Here is a 22060-nt window from a genome sequence, read left to right as displayed (position 1 = left end):
AAGCTCTTTTGCGATTCTGGGACTCCATCATGGTCACCTCTGCTGATGAGCTCTGTATGGTCACCTGCAGCTTGCCACGCTGGCCAAACAGGAAATGAGATTCAAAAGTTTGTGGTTCTTTTCCTGTCTACCTGGCCAGTGCATCTGAGTTGAGAGTGCTGTCCAGAGTGGTCACAATGGAGCACTCTGGGATAGCTCCCGGAGGCCAATACCGTCGAATTGTGTCCACAGAACCCCAAATTCGAGCCGGCAAGGCCGATTTAAGCACTAATCCACTTGTCAGGGGTGGAGTAAGGAAATCGATTTTAAGAGCCCTTTAAGTCGAAATAAAGGGCTTCATCATGTGGACGGGTGCAGGTTTACATCGATTTAATGCTGCTAAATTCGACCTAAAGTCCTAGTGTAGACCAGGGCTAAGAGTGCTAATTTCTCTGTTTTGTAAATACTTTGAAAATTGATAAAGGAGTAAAAGCATTTTTAGACCCACTTACCACAAGCAAGTAAGCTTTAGATCATAAAACAAATTATGACCAGCCTAAAAAATTAAACATTCCTTTCTTGTGTGATGATGTTGGAATCCTTCATTGCAAAGCAACTGCATAATCATCAGTAAACACCATGTATGTGCCTAGGCATTTGCCAAGTGCAATAAATAACCCTTGTTCTTTGAGAATCTTTTGTAGGCTTCCTCAATAATGGTTAAAGATTATAAATAAAAACACAGCATTTTAAATGGCTATTATTTTCTTCTTTGGAAGCTCACAGGGTTTTTTCCAGTGGGGGGAGGGGGAGCATCTTCAACCCTAGAAGATGGCAGTTGACGAAGTGCTTCTATAAAACTCAGGGTTTTACTGCCAGGACAAGTGCTCTTTCTGGGCTGTCTGCACAAAGCAGAAGTAATTCTCGATGATGGGTTAAGTTAATTAGATGTCTGCATTCCATAGGTCTATTCCTAGGATTTATACTGTATCAGGTTATTTCTCATAGTTACAGTTGCTCTAGAATCTTGCCACAAAAGGCAAATTGTTTTCTGATTAGTGTCCAGCAAATTCTGGTGGCACCAGTTGCACCTATTTAGGTGAATTGCGTCTAATCGATCACTTGCACACAGACACTCACCCCTCCATATTTTCAATGAACTTTGAACACCACCATGCAAATAGACTTGTGTGTAAGTTCTTTGACACAAGCAATTTATTTGCCATTTATGCTTAAAATCAGTTCAACCAATATTTAGTGCAACAGTTCCTTTCTGAAGCAAGAATCTATCATACATTTTATCCTTTAGTGGGGCCAAATCTTGCTATCTACTCATTAGAGCCACAACACTTGAACATATCCAGGCTATGTCAAAGTACAATGGTGTACAGATCCAGGGTTTGTCTTTGGGGTCTATCCCTAGTTTTATCATTCTGCAACCCTTAAGTGTGTGTTTGCAGAACATTTTTGGAGCATACTGATGAAGACACAAATTTTCAAGAACACCTGCAATCTTTCACCTGTGTTTCATTGTGAGTGCTAACTAGTGCATGCAATATATAGGTAGGGTTGAGGGTAGCTAAAGATCAGGAGCCAATATATACTGCTTTGAATATATAGATTCTTCAACTGCCAGTGTGTGGAAAGAATCGAGCACTCTCTGGGTTGCATTACAGTCTCAGTAATAACTAACTTAGTGGTGGAGAAATGTGAGACACCTAATGCGAGTCAGAAGGAAAGCTTTCTTCTCTACTATCGGCTGTTGGAAAGCCTGATGTTCAGGCTGCAAGGATCGCATCATGGACATAATTCTTAAAAATGATGAAACCTCTTCAAAATCCTAAGGTGTACGTGAAACTCCTTACTTTCAGCATATTTCATCTGAGTAGCAAATAGCACAACTGTTGCTGTTCTAGAACAAGTGTTGTCTTCTCTGGGTTGGTGCAAAGGCTGGGGAAGCTGCAAGGAGCTTTCCACAGATGTTTATGCACCACCACATACACCCTGTGCAGGGGTGAAGCATAATCCTCATGAAGAATGCAGGCACCATGGATATAACATGTAGTTCTCCTATATCACTTTTCATTAGTACATCTTGGAGCAGTTTAGAAAGGAGATCAGAATCACTATTGCCATTTCACAGATGGGGAAACTGAGGGACAGAGCGTGAAGTGACTTGTCTGAGGTCACTGGCAAAGCTAGGAATAGAACCCATGTCCCTTGAGACTTACTCTGGTGCTCTATCCACTAAGCCACACTACTATGAAGAGAAACCAGAATATTAGCTACTCTGTGATGGGTTTTTAACCCACACAAACATGCTGTGAGAGGGTTAATATGGGCCTGAGAAGCCAAGTAACCTGCCTACTCACACCTCGAGGGTGGGCCAGGCCTAATTAGAAACAAAGCCCAGTTGCGGGAGAGCCAGCCTTCTTTCCATAAAGAGTTGCATGAGTGCTGTTGGAGGTAGGAGACCTAGAAGAGAGGAGATAGGAAGCAGGCTGAGAAGGTACAAGGGAAGAGGATTAGATGGAGTTTGGCAGGGGATGAGCTGGAAGCCTGACTGAGATGGGGGGACTTGATGAACTGGAGCCTACCTGAACCCTGAGTAAGGGAAGGAGGGTCCCAGACCCTTGATCACGGGGTGGATTGAGGCACAGTTTATAGCAGCAGAGGTCAGCCTATGATGAGGAGGCTGAAGGTCTGGTTTTGTGTATGTTTTTGTTGTCCTTTTGGTAAAGGACTCTGTGGCCCCAGAATGGGCAGGACTCTGTAAATTGGTCTGACTGGAGAGCCAGGACAACCTATGGTGAAGTAGGCCAGAGGAAAGCTGGGGGTTGAGGGGAAAACTGAGGCACCGCTGCTGCCATGCCACATCTGGCCACAAAGGAGGGTAGCAACTTGTCACATATCCAAAAAGTAGTGCACAGAGGGCACAGCCCTGGTCCCATATCAATAAGTCCAGCTCATGGGGCACTCTGTACTCATTGAAAGTGTGGCAGAACTTCCATTGCAATGTGTGCTTCTGGGGGACTCCAGGAGGAATCCTGAGTAAATCGCACTGCATCAGAGAAGTTCTTCTGCATCACGGCCCCTCTACATTGCCTCCAGCAGAGAGAGTGGTTTAGAGCCTTAGTTTCATAATTTCTCCCCCTTGTCCTGTGCAAATCTGGTGCCCTTAAAAGATGCCAGTGTTTGATTTTTAAACATAAAGAACAAGGGAAGGTCTAACTGGTTATGAAGGGCAGTTGCCCTGTTCCTTGGCCAGTGGCCTAGAGGGACAGCAACTAGACTATTTGAAAGGATTAGCTGTATTAGTAGGAGAATGACACAAAATTCATTTTTCTTTTAAATTATTTATAGTAAAGTCACGCCACATCATTTTCTGTATCACATTGTGGTAAGTTTATAACCAAACTTCGCTAGCATAGCTGATACCTGGTACAGCTTTAATATCCAATTGAAATAATCGCAAATGTGGAGCTCCCAAGAAAATCTAAATTCAGAAGTGAAGGGGTTAAAACCAAGTTGATGTTTTTTGAACTTACAGGCCCCACCAAGCAGTGAACAAGACTTCATTTTATAGCTTAATGTAGGTCCCTTTCCTTTTGAAAAATGATCTGACAAGAAATATAAACAGCCCTTTGTAGAACCCTTTAAAATCACTCCTTTATCTTTCTTCTTCATCATCATCATCATCGTTTATCGCAGCTATGTTTTATAACAAACAGTATAGGCAGAGTTGGGGAAGCAATATAGAAGGAAGAGCACAGACTCTCATGAGAAGTTGAAACAAAGTGCATTTAGAAATTCTTATGGGGGCTTTTGACCATTTTTCTTTACATTTACTTGTTTTCCTTTGAGAGATGTGCATTTCCCTCTAACTCTGCAGGGATAAATAAAGATCACATTCCACAAAAATTTCTCCACTTGGAAAAACACTTGGCCTCCATATTTTCTGTGCAAGTCTCTAGTGGTATTTTTACAGGCTAAGAATAATACCTCACACACAGACAAAGATGTTAAGAGAACACAATTAAATTAGAAAGTCAAGCATGCAAAAGTTAAGAAATGCCAGAATTAAGGTTGCCTGTGCAACGTGAATTCAACTCCCTTGTGTGTATGGATTAGGATAGTCTTTAATTACATGACAACGGGCTATTATTTCCACAGGACCCTCCCTCATTTTTTGTGCACAGGATGGATGGGGCTCAGTTAAGGAGAAGCTATTCAATATTCTGCTTTCTCCTCATTGTTCAATGTGTGGCCCTATGCCTTAATTACTGCCTGCTATTCAGACCCTGCTCTGAGGATGGAATTATTAATTTCTTCACAGGCTTTTCTATGAAACTCATTATAGTACCTGAGTACTTCCCACATACTAATGAATTGATTTTTTTCACAACAGCCCTGTAAGGTGAGGGGCTTCTGTTATCCCTAGTTTGCATATGGGGAACTGAGGCACCGAAATTAAGGTCAAATGTATCCACTAATTTTGGATGCTCTATTTGAGACACCTAGGACCGGATTTTTTTTTCAGAGCACTTCATATTTTATAACACTTTATACATTCAAAGCACAGCTCCCATTGACTTCAGTTGCAGCTGTGGGTAGCCAGCACTTCTGCAAATCACATCCCACGGTCTCAAGACCGGCACCAAGAAAATGGCAGAAACACACTATATCCACACTATAAGGTAAGGATGTGATTTTGTTTTTCCCCTTGCTTGTGTGCACCCAGCCACGCTAGCTCTCATCAAGCTAGTGCAAGTATAAATAACAGTACAGCATGGCCATCGGCAGCAGAGGCACGGCTGAGCCATGTCGAGGACAAACCCACCTACGCCAGTGGGTGTGTACTCGGCATAGCTCAACCCCATGACTCTGCTACCCATGCTACTGGAACCACACTGCTATTTACACTCCCACTAGCTTGATGAGAGCTAACGCAAGTATGTGTGCATGAGCAGGGAATCGCATCCCTCGCGCGTAGCGTAGACATAGCCTCAGTGACCACCTGTGAACACTTGAATGCAGAATCGTTCTAGCACAGGGATGGACAAACTTTTTGGCCCGAGGGCCACATCAAGGTTGCAAAACAGTATAGAGGGCCAGGTAGGGAAGGCTGTGCCTCCCCAAACAGCCTGGCCCCCACCCCCTGACTGCCCCCCTCAGAACCCCTGACCCATCCAACCCCCCCGTTCCTTGTCCCCTAACTGCCCCCCAGAGACCCCACCCCCTATCCAACCCCCCTGCTCTCTGTCCCCTGACTGCCCCGACCCCTATCCATGCTCTCTGTCCCCTGACTGCCCTGACCCCTATCCACACCCCCGCCCCCTGACAGGCCCCCCGGAACCTCCGACCCATCCAACCCTCCACCCATTCCTTGTCCCCTGACTGCCCCCTCCCAAGACCCCCATTCCTAACTGCCCCCCCAGGACCCCACCCCCTATCCAATCCCCCCTGCTCCCTGTCTCCTGACTGCCCCCGGGACCTCCTGCCCCTTATCCAACCCCCTTACCAGGCCACTCAGAACGGCAGGACAGGCTTATTGGAAAGCCTGGGAGATGGGCGGGCGCAAGCTGCTCTCCTGCGCGGCAGTGTGACTGCAGGGGAGGAGGAACAGCGGGGGAGGGGCCGGGGGCTAACCTCCCCGGGCAGGACGGTCCTGTGGGCCATAGTTTGCCCGCCTCTGTTCTAGCAGATAAACACTGGCTTCAGGCCCTCTTCTGGCTATCCATCCAACACTTGTCACCCATGCTAGTATCTCTTGAACTTTTAAAGGTGTGAGTTTAACTGCATGTTTACAGTCAACTTTTCTTCATCCCAATGATCTACATTCAGCTGGGAGTTTCCTTCCTATTTTTTTTTTCCATGTCCACTGCCCTGTAAACTGAAGATTTCTAAGGTAAATGCGTTTTCTTTCACTTTTACCAGTGCCCTTCTTGGACTCAGGCCTTGTCTATGCTACCCAGGTAAGTTGACCTAAATTATGCTACTCCAGCTCCGTGAATAATGTAGCTGGAGTCGATTTAGCTCAGGTTGACTTACCACGGTGTCTTCACTGCACTGCATCAATGGGAGACACTCTGCGGTCAACTTGTCTTACTCTTCTCAGGGAGCTGGAGTACCAGGGTCGACCAGAGAGCGCTCTGCCATCAATTTAGCGCAGGGTTAGTCAATAGGCGGACCACTGGCCAAATCCAGACTGCCAGACACTTTTTTTTGAATGGACCGTGAAATCTTTTTATTTACTTATCATCACTGTTATTGCGGTGTGAAAAGATGTTACTCTGGAGTCTGGACCTTAACTATACCTTGACCAAGAAATTTGGATCTTGACAAAAAATAATTGACTACCCCTGATTTAGCGGGTCTTCGCTAGACCCGCTAAATCGACACCCGTTGCATCTACTGCAGCAACTTTGATCTCCCCGGTAGTGAAGACAAGCCCTCAGATAGGAGAGATGTAATTCATCTTACTGTAAATCATGGTCGTTTTCACTGATGTTGTTTTAGGTGTCTGTATTTTCCACTGAAGCATGTGGATATTTTTGAAGTGTTGTGCTGATCTACTCTTCTGCATACATTCAAGTACAGGCATCTTGGGAGCCCTGTTGGGCATCCTGGAGAAAGGAGGAGGATACGTTATTTAATGTAGACTGAGATAAGGGCACTGTGGGAAGATTTAATTCATGTTTTTAGGACTCAACCCCATCCTTTTTAATTAAAAAAAAATTGGAGGGGGGAAGCATATACTGTTTGCAAATTGGAATTTCTCTTCCACTGACATCAAACTATTCTCACAGTGTAGCAGCTATCATCAAAGTATTATGTGATTCAGCCAGTGAAAATGTACAGACACACAATACAGATACAACAGTGTATGTGTTAAGAAAGAGCAAAAACACCACACAGACAGCAAATGAAAGATACAGGGTCTGATCCAAAGTTCACTTAAGCCAATGGATATGAGGAAAGTGGAGGTGTTCCTAATCTATTTTTTATTTTATACCGCAAAGTTCATATGTATTCCACACTGTGATCTTAACCACCTCTGAAGCAATTTTTCTGGTAAGGCTTAATCACCAAACCAATGTTGGCACAATCAGGGCAATCTGACACGGAGACAAAAAGGCCTTATTCAAGAGCTGGCAACCTCTTTCTGTGGATGTCCCACAGAGTAAGGATTTCCCAGTACTACTTTGTTTCAGGTAGATTGGGTGTGCTATGAAAGACCAGACCAGAGCTACCCTGTATGGATAGAGACCTTTTTAATATTTTGAATGAAACAGATACTACTGGGAATTGTGAGATTATGGGAAACTTTAATTTCCCAGCTATAGATTGGAGGACATGTGTTACTAAGAATGGTAGGACCTAGACCTTCCTTGGATTTGATAGCTGAGAGATTTCTTCACCAAATAGTTACCAACCCAACAAGAGGTGATGCCATTTTCGATTTAGTATTGATGACCTCAGAAGAATTGGTTGTAGGGGACAACCTTGGTTCAAGTTATCATGAGCTAATTCAGTTTAAACTAAATGGAAGGATAAACAAAAATAGATCTGCAGCTAGGGCCCTTGATTTCAAAAGGGCAAACCTTAAAAAATTAAGGGAATTAGTGAGGGAAGTGGGCTGGACTGAGGAATCAAGGATTTGAAGGTGGAGGAGGCTTTAAATTAATTAAAGTCAAAGTTGCAGAAGCTATCTGAAGCTTCCACCCAAAAAGGGGCAGAACATGTGTAGGGTTGTAAACCAAACTGGATGAGCAAGCATCTCAAACAGGTTATTAAGAGAAAGAAAGCCTACAAGGAATGGAAGATGGGAAGGATCAGAAAGTGTAGGGGGGAAAAATGACAGCCTCCCAAAGCAAAGTGGAGTTGGACCTTACAAAGGAAATTAAAACCAGGAGTAAAAGGTTCTATAGCCATATAAATAAAAACAAAACCAAGGAAAGAAAAAAAAAAATGGGACTGCTATACACTGAGGATGGAGAGGAGATTCAAGATAATCTAGGTCTGGCCCTACACCTACATGAATGTTTTGCCTCAGTTTTTAATAAGAGTAGTGAAGAACTTAGGTGTAGTGGCAGAATGGTTATTGGAAAATTAAAGTACCACATCTGAGGTGGAAGTCAAACTCAAACAGCTTAATGGGACTAAATCAGGGGCCTAGATAATCTCCAAGCATATTAAAGCAAGATATCCAAGCATATTAAAAGAACTGGCACATGAAATTGCAAGCCGCATAGCAAGGATTTTTAATGAATACATAAACCCTGGGGTCATACCCTATGACTGAAGAATTGCTAATATAGTACCTATTTTTAAGAAAAGGAGGAGGAAAGGTGATCTGGGAAACTACTGGCCTGTTAGTTTGAACTCAATTTTATGCAAGGTCTTGGAACACATTTTGAAAAAGAAAGTAGTTAAGGAGTGAAGTTCTGGAATGACCTTTCAAGGAGAGCAGTGGGGGCAAAAAAAACCTAACTGGCTTCAAGACTGAGCTTGATAAGTTTATAGAAGGAATGGTCTGTTGAAGCTGCCTGGGGCTCATCTGCAACTGCTAGTAGCAAATATCCCCAATGGCTAGAGGCTGGACACTAGATAGGGAGGGCTCTGAATTACTACAGAGAATTCTTTCCCAGGTGTCTGGCTAGTGGGTCTTGCCAACATGCTTAGGGTCCAACTGATTGCCATATTTGGTGTTGGAAAGAAATTCTCCATCTGGTCAGATTGACTGAGACAATGAGGAGGGTTTGCTTTCATCTACAGCCTGTGGCACAGGTCACTTGCAGGTTTAAACTAGAGTAAATGGTGGATTCTCTGTGACTTGAAGACTTTAAATCATGATTTGAGGAATTCAGTAATTCAGCCAGAGGTTCAGGGGCCTATAATAGGGGTGAGTAGGTGAGGTTCTGTGGCCACAGTCTGGGGCGATATGCAGGAGATCAGGCTAGGTGATCATGATGGTCCCGTCTGGCCTTGAAGTCTATGAACTAATAACTGTATCTCTAAGAAAATTATGAACAACACAGTCTTTGATCCATAGCAGAGCTCTTGTCAGTGTCAAGAAATTATGTTCACACAGACTGAAGGCAGTTGGCCTTTTTAAAAAGTTGTATTTAACAGGGACAAACTTGCAAGGAGGTTTCACCCCTGGCCCTGCTTATATTCTAAATAGTCGTAAATTACTGAATCTGAAATATATTGCATAGTTTCAAATGTTTTAAAAATAAGCAAAGCATTTTATGAGACCATAAATATATGGAGCATTCATTATTTTGCCACATGGGACAGTTGTGGAAGAGCTACAAAACATCATATGTAAGGAATCTGTCAAAAACTGCTTAAATCAGGCCTGAATCCAAATTGAAGAGATCCAAACAAAAGATAGAGAGCAAAAAGGAGTTGGCCAGTAGCAAGTGGAGGAGAATTGGTGAGTCTCTCTGACATCCTTGTTGTGAAGACCTTGGATTATCTTACTTGTAGATTAGTCTTTGTGTGCAAATCATCATAGCCCATGGGAGTGTGCCTGCCAGGAAGCCTCACTTCAGGGGTTTACATATGCCTGACACACTGTGGATGAGGTTGATGAGGTTGAGAAGAGGTTTCAGAGTAACAGCCGTAAAATTCTAACAACTTGCAGGTAAGAGACATTCTTCTGTGGCACCAAAACAGCACATTAAAATCAGACATATGGGAATCCCAAGAAAGTGAATGAAGATCAGTATATCTTCTTTACTGTATTTCTTCCAGTTTCCCTGTCAAGATCCAATTTTATTAATTGATACTGCCCTATAAAGGCCAATATGTAACTTTTTAATAGGATCTGCAGGTGCTTGGTCTCCTTCTGTATCATGCCTTTTGCTGAAATAATTTATTTTCAACCCCATCATACTATAGCAGTATGGTTCATGCTGTTAATGTGCAGAACCTGATATGTTTGCAATGGAAATCATAATGGTTTTAAATCATAGAGGGCAGATTGTGATTCTAGGCAAAGCACTGAGCAAGGGTGGCACATAAAGTGCATCTCCTCATAAACATCATTGTGAAGCACTGTGTCTGACAAAACACATCCTGGGTCTCATTTCCTCCCCTACTTCCTCCGTGCTCACAGAAAGTATTCATTTACTGCAATGGTAGTCAATTATTTTTTTGTCAAGGTCCAAATTTCTTGGTCAAGGTATAGTCAAGGTCCAGACTCCAAAGATAACGATGATAAGTAAAAAGATTTCAGGGTCTGTTCAAAAGAGTCTGGTGGTCTGGATTTGGCCCACAGTCCACCTATTGACAACCCTGATTACAGCTTGCCGATACTAACAGTAACTTACAACCCACCTCCTTTGTGCTGCCTTAGCTACTCTGGTGAGTGAATATGAGGGAAATGGAGCCAGGCTCTACCCATTCCCCATCTACTTGCTCCTGGCAGAGTTATCAGTCAAGTAGCCCCATTTACTCCTGTGCACCTGGATGCAAGATCTGGTAGCTCATAAAGTATACAAGAGGGTGTCTGCATGTGGGAGGAATTCTTACTCCCTCTTGTTCCTTTGCACAGGCATGTAATCAAGTGTCTGGCTAGCCCAAAGTTAGACTTGGTGAAATTCCATTTTTATTTTATAATTTCAACAGATATCAGTTTATTTTCAACCTTTAAAAATTTTTCTGTTTTTTTTTTAACTTTCACAGTTGAGGGAAATTATGGGTGTCAGACAATAATTGTTTAATGACAGTAGATGTTGAGGTTCAGAAATTTAAAGGTCTATAACTGTTAAAACACAAATTTATCAACATCACCAGACAAAATATACAAAGTAAATATCCTTAAATCAAAGTTCTCAAGCAAAATTTTTGTACTCTCCCTATCTGGAAATATTTTTTTCATAGGTTTGTGTATGTGTGCAGTGAAGTCACCATATGCACACATTGTGTACTGACACTTGCCAATAAAGATCGAATCTGTCCAAGCCTGCCCATAGTGATGCAGAACAAAAGCGACCTTTCAGCGTGGTTTTTACCATATCTCTACTCCTCACAGCAGAATGAGTTTTGGCTTCTAGGAGGTACATTATGTACAGTACTACATGAGGGCCTGAACTAATACCCCAGAGTCAAACACTGGTTCTGGATTTAGGATATCTCTTAAGACTAACAGTGTTAAGAGCAGGGGTGTCTGTTTGCCTTATCGCAGAATTCAGAGGCAGCTGCAATATTTGGATACAGATGCCAACCCATTCCCCTCCCCCTTCCCCATTAATGCTTGGCTCCTCTTTAGGGTCTGTCCCGTCTCAAATTAAATATATATTCTTTCTGAAATGCATACTTAGAATATATTTCATATATATGAAGGGTCTCATCTGTTGCATTTTCTTCAGGCAGATGGAACAGGATAAAATAACATAACCCCTGTGGTGCACAGGGTGGCCACCTGAACACAAACTCAGACTAATATAGTATATACCTCAGGGCCTGCGGGTGCTGCTTGTCTACATTGTTGGCTAAACTCTACCCTTGACCTTTGCATAAGGTCAAAGGGAGTTAGACATGGATCTAGGGCAATGTATGACCCACAGGCACATGGAGAACATTGAAAGAGTTAATCTTTAGGTTCCGTTCCTACCCCTGTAGTTTAGGCATGCCAAAAGCAGGTTCAGTAGTGTAGATTTAAAAAAAAAAAAAAGTCAGATGAATAAAGAAATGCTGATAGTAGACATGCTGGTAAACTGGTTTTTTTTTTTTGAATTTTTAAAAGCATGGGTGTTGATGAAAGGGGTTGGAGGGACAGCCTGAAGCCTTCGTTTATCCATGGAATGGATACACTATTCAAACAGAGATGCAAGCTTTCTCACACAGCCCAACGCAAGCTTTCTCACACAGCCCAACCAACAGGCCTCAACCATAAAATATCAGGGTTGGAAGGGACTTCAGGAAGTCATCTAGTCCAAACCCCCTAATCCTGTCCTGTAAGCCCCCATTTCCCTAGGGGTCCTGACCCAAAAGGGAGTCACAAGACTATTGTGGGGGGACAGTATTTTTACCCTTACTTCTGCACTGCCCTCAGAGCTGGGTGGCTGGAGAGCAGTGGCTGCTGGCCAGGCACCCAGCTCTGAAGACAGCACCGCCTCCAGCAGCAGTGCAGAAGTAAGGGTGACATGATATGGGAGGGGCATCACTTTTTAGGGGGTAAGGGGTGATCGCAGCCTGAAATATTTTCAAAGGGAGGCCCAGCCAAAAAAGTTTGAGAACCCCTGCCCCAGGCCTCATTCACACCCACCATGAAGGGGCAGCTTTAGCCCAACATGCACACACCCCCTAGCACTTTCTCTGTACTACCAGCTAGTGCAAAGCAGACAAATGGCCCACTGAAATGAGCCCATTGTTGAGCTTCCTGAATGAAATGTGTTTTTAAGTGGGTATTTGAAGGGGAGGGGAAGGAGAATGTTTGGCACACAGAGGTGGGAGGCTGTCTCCATGTGTAGTGGTGGCAGAAAGGAAGTTACAAACCACTGTCATAAGTGATATGCTTATATTTAATCCACTGTAATTGACCGAAGATGAAGAGCAGTCTAATAGCCAGCTGGGAACCACAGTGTTTCTTCCTGTGTCTCTACTGCTGTTTTCTTGTTGTAACAAACCAGAGCAGAGTACTGCTTGAACAAAAATCACAGCCTTTTGATTTTTCTCTTATCTGCTGCATTCTGTATTTTTATCAGTATAGCTATGTCGACTGAAAATAAAAAACTATATCAAATGGACCTTTGGCTAAAATGTGGCAGCTGGTTTATGTCAAACGTGAATAATTTTACATCTTTGATCTTGCAGCTAGGGCAACTAGGCCAGCACTTTTAATGACTCACACTAGACAGAATGAAGTGTGTCTGTGAGAAAACAGGAGGGGTACCATTACTCTATTTTTTTAAATAAACAGAGTTGTAATAGCTTTTTAAGCTGAAGAGGATAGATCCTGAGCTGGAAAGAAGCACCTAAGTATCAGCCAAGTTCTGTGAATAGTGTGCATATAATAATGTAACCCTTCTGCCAGGTCAAGTTGATAGCAGCAAGTGCTGGGTTCAGTATACAGGGGTTCCCGCTCATCAAAGCAAATGCAAAACTGGCTCAAGCCCCCACCCAGTGACCTGGGAAAATCTTACACACACCCCTGGGCGCCTAAAAGAGGCAATACTTCCCCTCTCGCAAGCACAGAGTCTCTTTAAAAACATGAGGTAAACGACATCAGCATTAAATTGGGAAAACACCACAACTAGGGTTCATCAACCAAACCATGAGCAAAGACCCACCCCAGCAAATTGGGCCATGTCCTTTCCCTAGGGTTCTTGAGTCCAACAACCCAAACGTCTCTTGAGTCCAGCAACCCAAAAATCGCCCAAAGTCCAACAACCCAAAAGTCCAGCCCCAGAGTTCAAAAGTTAATTTGCAGAGTGTTACTCCCCAGTCTGGGTGAAAATGTGTGTGTGTGTGTGTGTGGCGGGGGGAAGAGGTAAGGGGCACCTTACATAATCTGAAGCTGACTGCCCTGCAGCTCCATAGGGCTTCACTCCGATCCACCCCACGAGCTACTCTTCTCCTCCAGCCGTCCCACAAACCGCTCCACAAGCAGCTCCCGCCGTCCCACGAACTGCTCTGTCAGCCGGTCCACAAGCCAGTCCAGCCATCCTGCGAACTGCTCCGCTTTGCAATAGATCTTCAGGCTCCCCACTACTTAACATTGTGTTCAGTGATTTCAGCTTGTAGTAGTAGGAGCCTTAGTGCTTATGGCCTTGTGGTAGTGCTTTTTTGTGATCTACAAGAACACATTCATGGTGTTACCAATTTAGCAACTGCATGAGAGAGAGAAATATTTGTAATCACTATGCGCACTGGCTACACATTTCCCTCACCGCCCACCCCCCCGCAAAAAACATTTTAGTGGCTTTTTTTCTTTATCTATTCAGCTACCAGACTATGTATGTTGTATTGTCCTTTCACCTAAAGGACCTCAACTTAAACTAATTAAAACCAGACATTTCTGATGCATGTTAGTACTATAGTGAGTGACGAGAACACATCAGGCTACATCAAGAATCCGCTGTTAACTAACTCTGCCCCTCTTTGTATGTACTGCATACAAGTTCCACGAAGCAGAAGCCCAAGATAATGACTATGGCAAACTGTTTCTTTCTCTCTTTCTAATCTAATCTGGGGTGCCGAGCCCAATGGCAGCTAAATGTCATTTTCTTCTGAACCTTAAGAAACGGTTGGCTTTCAGGGTGGGTCAGGCACAAGTCAGGGTACAGGGTCTGTCCGGAGGTTTCACCGCAAACAGAAAACCACCCCCACAAGAGGCGTACAGTGCTAACTGGTGATAGTTTTGTGGTGAGTGAAGACACGTTCTTCCTGTTTACACAGCTTTTAGCATCCGGACGATATCCCACAGTGCCTAGGTGACCACTCTGGCCAGCAGCTCTGCTACTCTGACGCCAGGTAGACAGACATCCGCCTCCCCCTGTAAAGCCCTGGGAACTTTGAAACTCCCCTTCCTGTTTTCTTGGCAAGTGCAAAAACTCTGCAAGTGTAGACAAGTTTGTGTGTTGGTGGTTAGAAAAAACAATCCTCCATACGGTCTGGGCTGGCTTAGTTTTGACCATGTGGTCGGGACCTTGCTAAATGCGAAGTAACTCTTTACAAGCTGTTCTGGAAAGTCACCAGTACCCTTCCAGTGGACTGTCACCACCCTATACCGGAAACCTACTGACCGCTATGCCTACCTACATACCTCCAGCTTTCATCCAGACCACACCACGCGATCCATTGTCTACAGCCAAGCTCTTCAGTACAACCGCATTTGCTCCAACCCCTCACACAGAGACAAACACCTACAAGATCTCTATCAAGCATTCTTACAACTACAATACCCACCTGCTGAAGTGAAGAAACAGATTAACAGAGCCAGAAGAGTACCCAGAAGTTACCTACTACAGGACAGGCCCAACAAAGAAAATAACAGAAGGCCACTAGCGATCATCTTCAGCCCCCAACTAAAACCTCTCCAACGTATCGTCAAAGATCTACAGCCTATCCTGAAGGATGACCCACCACTCTCACAGATCTTGGGAGACAGGCCAGTCCTTGCTTACAGACAGCCCCCCCAACCTGAAGCAAATACTCACCAGCAACCACACAACAAAAACACTAACCCAGGAACCTCTCCTTGCAACAAAGCCCGTTGCCAACTGTGTCCACATATCTATTCAGGGGACACCATCATAGGGCCTAATCACAACAGCCACACTATCAGAGGCTCGTTCACCTGCACATCTACCAATGTGATATATGCCATCATGTGCCAGCAATGCCCCTTTGCCATGTATATTGGTCAAACTGGACAGTCTCTACGTAAAAGAATAAAGGGACACAAATCAGACGTCAAGAAGTATAACATTCAAAAACCAGTCAGAGAACACTTCAATCTCTTTGGTCACTCGATTACAGACCTAAAAGTGGCAATTCTTCCACAAAAAAACTTCAAAAACAGACTCCAATGAGAGACTGCTGAATTGGAATTAATTTGCAAACTGGATACAATTAATTTAGTCTTGAATAGAGACTGGGAGTGGATGGGTCATTACACAAAGTAAAACTATTCCCCTCCCTCCCCGCCACTGTTCCTCAGATGTTCTTGTCAACCGCTGGAACTGACCCATCTTGATTATCACTACAAAAGTCCCCACCCCCCTATCCCCCCAGCTCTCCTGTTGTTAATAGCTCACCTTACCTGATCGCTCTCGTTACAGTGTGTATGGTAACACCCATTGTTTCATGTTCTCTATGTATATAAATCTCCCCACTGTATTTTCCACTGAATGCATCCAATGAAGTGAGCTGTAGCTCATGAAAGCTTATGCTCAAATAAATTTGTTAGTCTCTAAGGTGCCACAAGTACTCCTTTTCTTTTTGCAGATACAGACTAACACAGCTGCTACTCTGAAACCTGTCTTAATATGGTGCACTAACAAGCTTCAAAGCTGTCAGCCTGCAACAGTTCACTGGGTTTTCAGTTGTTAAGCCATAAATTCATTCAGCTAACATGATTTAGCCCATCAAGACAAGTCCTCATGGAGCCTTTCGTCAGACTGAAACAATAGCACCAATAGATTAAAATGCATGTAAGCAGAAGTGCCTGAAAATGGCAACCGGTCACGAGAGGAAAGTCACTAGCATGATGCAATGTGGAGAGAATTCCCTAGTGTCACTACAGCATTTAACAATCACTAGAATGAGCTTAGGCTTCAGTTCCAAGGTTGTTGCTTTTTCCATTTTTTTATTGATCACTTTGATTTAATGAGTTGGATCTGTGTATGGGGGTCTTTCCATTGACTTCACTGGAGCTGGATCATGCCTTTAGAGCTGGACTGCACCTTTAGAGTGGTAAAAATTTAATATCCACAATGAGTATGTATTCAGTCTTTACTAGGTCCTGGCTCAAGCAAACTCCCATTGAAGTCCACAGTAACTTTGGCTCACTCCCACAGTAAGTAAGCATTCTCCGACATCATAACTGGCATTAGTAATGAATGGACCCTTTCTGGAATCCTTGTAATGAGGCAGAGTGGCCTCCGTGCAGACCTGAGAGGGAGGGACCATTACACCTCCCCAGTCGACAGAGCCGAACATGCCCTGCCCCACTTACCGGACATATCAAGGTGGGACAGCAGGTAAAGGGAGGGCTCTGTAATTCAGTTGGGGCTGGACCAGGGAAGGAGGTGGACATTTCCTTTAGGGAGCCAACCCCTCTGGCTGATCCCAAACCAGCGCCTTACTGACTGGGAAGCCGCAAGGCTCCAAGGAGTTGCTGGAGAGGATGCTGCCCAACTGCAAAGTGGCGAGACAGAGCCTGGGGCCAAAAGAGCAGTGCAGGTACATTTGAGTAGGAAGTAGACCCTAGGAGCCAGACTTTGGTCCAGTTGCGCTGCCAGGAAGCAAGGCAGTGCCTTTGTATTTACCCGCTGACCCAGTGGTGGGACCACCCACCACTAACAGGACCCTGGTCTGGGACCCAGTGCAGTAGAGTGGGCACCGGGTCCCCCTACCCTCTGCTGCCACCCCCACACCTGGGATTTGCTGCACACTCACCCTAGGCCAGAAGGGCAGGACTTGCTTGATTGTTGTCTGCCCCAGCCAGCAGGCTGTGGGCTATAGACTGTTGCTCTGCCCTGCCCAGAGGAGCCCAAGCCCAGGTTATTGGTACCAGCCATAGTGCGGCAGGGTGGCCTCCCTCCTAGTGTTGCCACCTTTCTAATTGCTGGTAATGACCACTGAGGCCCTTCCCCTGAGGCCCTGCCACTGCTCTGTCTCTCCCTTACCCCCCAAAGCTCAGCCCCTGTCACTCCCCCTCTCTCCCTTTTCCTCCTGTTGCTTGCTGGATTGTCTCAAGAAGCCTGCCTGCAGGTAGGAGGTGGCCCTGGATGAGCAGGGGCTGGTGCTGGTCAATGACCCAGCGCTTCCCCCACACTGCAGTAACCAGACTTTTGGTTAGGGTGCCATTTAAGGTTGGTAGGTCCCTAAAAATCAGACACCACTGGAAACCCTAAATGGCACCTGGACACAGAAGCCAAAAACCAGACTGTCTGGCTAAAAAGTGGACAGGTGGCAATCCTACTCCCTCCAGACCCGAGAGGGAGGGACCATTACAGTCCTGTATGTATTTTAATGGTAAAATTGCAGTAGGATCTGGTTTGATTTCACATAGGACTCATGTAAAATAAATGCGTGCCTGTTTGTCACGCTATATTTCTATCTAAAGTATTGCTCCAGCACCCTTAACTAAACTAACTTAAAATATAGCACACTGTATCACATCAAAATATCAGCAAAATGGGCAGTGTTGTAGCATGGTTCCCCACTTGCTTATACCAGTGTCACTCATCTAATAAGCACTAGCAGATGTTTGAGGCTTTGCTGGTTGGCTTCTAAATGGAGGAGAAATCAGGGATGTACATTCTGAGTATAACATGTTTTATTTACACACACACACAAACACACACACCCATCCTGGAGCAGAGAGCACGCAGGGCAATTGGGAATTTCAGCCTAACTGGTGTCCAGTTCCCAGAAAGCAGAACTGCTTTAAGAACGTTCTCCAGTCACAGACCACCACAGGCAGCATACTGTCCTGCTGCTTGCACAGCTCCCTCTTCAAGGGCAACACCACTGTCTCAACACAGACATTTCCATAACGAAAAAGAACAACACAGCATGTCTGAACATTTGCTTGCATACTGAGAACTGGGAAGACTATATTTAATAGCGCCACCTACATGGCACCTGCGATAGCATTGCACTATTTATAAATATACACTCAGGTTAATATTCTGTTATATGTAATAGATGTTATCAAAAGTACAATAGAGAGAGAGAATACATTTTTCCCAGAAAAGATTTGTAACCTTATCAAAAATAATAAATTCATGGTCAATAACTTACCTCCAGCTTATTTTGGTGTTTCTTAGTCAATGTATCATCATCACTCCAAATGTACAAGGTTTTCCACCATTTCACACAGTATTTTATGTGATGGGAAGCACAATCTAGACAATAACTATCTTCTGATGGAATTGGAGTTCTGTCTGTGCCAAAGGTCATGTGAATGCTTTCCTGTATTTATTGATTAAAAACTTGTTCGTGCTGTCTCCAGCAATTAGACATTTGGATCAGCTAGCCAGGGATCAGATAGTGTGTACTGAAAATGTAACAGATGCCCTGAAAGCACGTCCTGCTCTCCTAACCTTGTGCCCCTTTCTTTTGCTAGTTAGTAACGTGAATTTGTTTCTAAATTAGCAGAAGGCCAGCAATCGGCAAATGTGTAGAGAATGAAGTTGAAATGGATGGGAGACAGCCTGTTCCTTTTGGGCTAGTTATTCAGTCCAGATGTGTCTTGCACAATTATTTTGCATAAAACTTTAGGTGTCTAGATGTGCTGGGCCAGATTTTCGTTTGGTGTAAATTGTTTTACTGCACAATTGACTTCAGTGGAGCTATGCTGATTTACACCAGCTGAGGATCTGACCTGCTCAATATATATTTTTGGTAAGAAGGAATCTTATCTATGTCCTTTAAACAGAATCACTCCAGCAAACTCCAAGTGCCACCAAACCCGCTGTGTCTGGGGACCTTGGGCAAAGCAGACATTTTGAGTTCTATTTGTTTTGACGATAAGTCTGTATCAGCCCTGGAGGAGCTGGCATACTTAGCTGATCTGTGTCTGACATCCCAGCATGGCCGCCTGGCAGACATTTCAGTTCACCTCTGTCTGAGACATAGCAGAATCGATTGTGTTCATGGCAGCTAGTGGAAAAGAACAGTTCAGGCCAAACTGAGCCCTAAGAACCAAAGGAAGGATGTCAGGGAAGTATTTTTTATTATTTAAGCTAATTTACCTGGGTGGTGGTATTTTATTTTAGAAAACTGAGGGATAACTATTCACATGAGCTCTACTAGTCTTAGCAATGGAGGAAGAAAGGAAAAATAACTCATCTAAATACATTTTAGACTTTGGAAGATAAGGAGCTGAGTGTAATATTTCTGGTGGGACCAGGGGCACGACTCTGATCTTGCTTACACGAGTATATAAAAGTAGTAACTCAGTGGGAGTCAATGGAGGTACAACAGGCCTATGGTTTCCAGTCAGGTCTGATTTACTGAGCTGAATATAGTGTCTGTGAAGCACAGGAAAAATAGCCCAACCTTGTATTCACTTGGAGCTGGGCAGGGAATCTTCCTCTCTTTCCATCCTCCACTGAATAAACTGCTAAAAGACATACATAAAGCTGTTGCAGAGATAATAAGAACTAAAGGATTTGCAGCAGGTGTTGAGCATTATAGTACCATCTGGGCCTGTCTAATTCCAGCCAAAACAATCTCCTCTGCAATTGCACAGAAGGGTAGAGATCTGATAGTAACTAGTAGTAAATCAAAGTCAGGACAGGAGGAAAGGAGAGCAGAAGCCCTGGCTCAAGCATGGAGACTGTTACAGAGGCTAGTAAGGTGGTGGTGGTTCCATTAATTATAAGGAAATGTTAATGCTAGTGGCCAGCTTGCATTCTTTGTGCAATAACTTTTATTTATGTATCATGAAATTTTAAATTTGCCCTCGCTCAGAACTGTTAGGGCATGTGCCAGGTTACAAAAACAATGCAAAACACACCAACAAATAAATGAACAAAGGGTCCCCTGCCTGAGTTCAGTTAACATATTTTCCCTTCACTTAAGTCAGACATAAGGCTGAGAAAATAGATGGGCCATACACCATGCCCTGAAACTCAACCATCACTCAAAATTCACTATCGCAATCAGTGTCCTGAATTGCAGCCAGAAAATGACTAGAACCAGTAGAGACTTCAGATCGAAAAACTTCAACAATAGGGAACTCATGACAACTGGTCCAGGACTGATGGGGTGGGGACAGCTCGGGAGGAGAAACAATTGTAATAAGACCCTGAGCTCAGGGGGCTCCCCAAAACATACACCATCTATGTAAATAAAGATGGGTACTGTCCCAGCAAACATGATGAAGTATGTAAAACCCCATACTTCTCTTGACAAGCCTGTGGGAGTGGCATCACTAAATAACCTTCATTCTGCAGCTTTTGCGTGAATGTAAGGACTCTCCCTCTAACTCTAAAATGTGTCAGCTGCTGGATGTCTGTGTAGCAATTACACAAGCGCACACACATACACCTCAACTTTGAGCCCCTCCTGCACCCCAAATCACTCATCCCCAGCCCAGAGCGCCCTCCCACACCTGAACCCCTCATTCCTGGCCCCACCTTGCAGCCCTCACCCCAATCCTCTGCCCCAACCCTGAACCCCTCCCAAATCCCTTATCCCCAGCTCCGTTGGGTTGTGGGCATCAACAATTTTCTTCAGTTGGGTCCCTAGGGAAAAAGAAGTTTTAAAACCACTGCTGTAGGCCACATCGCAATAGCAAAGTTGGGGAAAATACTCAAATCTCATTACTACAGGAATGCACTTGATTCTGCAACTGTTCTTACTTGAAAAATAAGAACTAGACAATGGATAGTCATTAAGAAACCTAAAATTCACTGTTATTGAAATATAAATGTAGAGGTAGGATCATACTTCAAACACTTATCAGAAGCCAGGGCCCTCTGTACTCCTTCATGGATTATTTGTAGTAATGTATGTTAGGTAAATGGATATGAGCAGGAAGTGAAATACTCTTGTGGTTCACAAAATGTGTAATAGGGCACAATGACCCAAATTAAATACCCAGAAAGGGTTAAGAACTGAACGCCTGTTTCAATAACTAACTTGTGACTCCTGATGCTGAATCTTGAAGCAGAAGATCTAACAAGGAGACAGGTACAATGACACTCAATGAACGTCATGCCAGTTGAGACTCTTAGGCCTGGTCTACACTACGGGGTTAGGTCGAATTTAGTCGCGTTAGGATGATTTAAAAATGACTGCACCCACACAACCAATCCCATTCCGTCGACTTAAAGGGTTCTTAAAATCGACTTCTGTACTCCTCCCTGATGAGTGGAGTAGCACTAAAAGCAACCTTGTTGGGTTGAATTTGGGGTAGTGTGGACACAAATCAACGGTATTGGCCTCCAGGAGCTATCCCAGAGTGATCCATTGTGCACTAACCAGGTACACAGGAAAAGCCCCAGGAACTTTTGAATTTCATTTCCTGTTTGGTCAGCATGGCGAACTCAGCATCACAGGTGACTATGCAGTCCCCCCAGAATCTTAGAGCGTAGAATGTTTCTACGCTCCCCCTATCATCTCCTTCCCTGAGGTTATTGCAGATTAGAAGGTGAAAAAAAACACACTCGCGATGACATGTTTTCCGAGTTCATGCAGTCCTCCCACACTGATAGGGCACAGCTTAATACAAGGAGGCATTCAGTGGCAGAGGCCAGGAAAGAATTAAGTGAGCATGAAGAATGGAGGCAGGATGCAATGCTGAGGCTAACTGGGGAGAAAACGGACATGTTGAAACGTCCGTTGGGGGAGCAAATGGACATGAAGCGTCTGTTGGGGCAGCAGAAAA

This window comes from Lepidochelys olivacea (assembly GCF_965140295.1).
Source record: "Lepidochelys olivacea isolate rLepOli2 genome assembly, chromosome: 5".
NCBI lineage: Eukaryota > Metazoa > Chordata > Testudines > Cheloniidae > Lepidochelys > Lepidochelys olivacea.
The sequence above is the reverse complement of the archived record's forward strand: the minus strand, read 5'-3'. Positions refer to the sequence as shown.